Source organism: Pteropus vampyrus, unplaced genomic scaffold (assembly GCF_000151845.1).
Source record: "Pteropus vampyrus isolate Shadow unplaced genomic scaffold, Pvam_2.0 Scaffold164, whole genome shotgun sequence".
Classification (NCBI taxonomy): Eukaryota; Metazoa; Chordata; class Mammalia; order Chiroptera; family Pteropodidae; genus Pteropus; species Pteropus vampyrus.
This window is the reverse complement of record NW_011888945.1, coordinates 719,499-719,878: the sequence shown is the minus strand read 5'-3', so window position 1 is coordinate 719,878 and position 380 is coordinate 719,499.

The following is a 380-nucleotide window of genomic DNA, read 5'->3' as shown; positions in this document are numbered from 1 at the left end:
AGGGCCAGACCTAGTTTCCCGGGGCCAGGAATGTGCACGGCACAATGGAGCTCGCTCTCAGCAGATGGGGGAGGCCTCTCTTCCGGGCAGGGCCGTGCTAACTGGAGTCAGATGTTGCAGCACCAGGAGACAGGCCAGTCCCTGTACATTTGGGAGAACTTGAAAGAATTCTGGAAGAGCCATAAATCTTGGACCAGAGCCTTTTATCAACCTCTAATTTATCATGGTCTCTTAATTACTCTGACTGGAGAAGTCGTAATCCATATGTATGGAAATTTGGTCGGCACTGGCCTGTTTTTCATGACAAGGGCAGTTCTTGACACATGCAATTTAACTTAGAGTGATTCCACTTGGCGAGGACTTGCTTCTGTGCCCTGTTG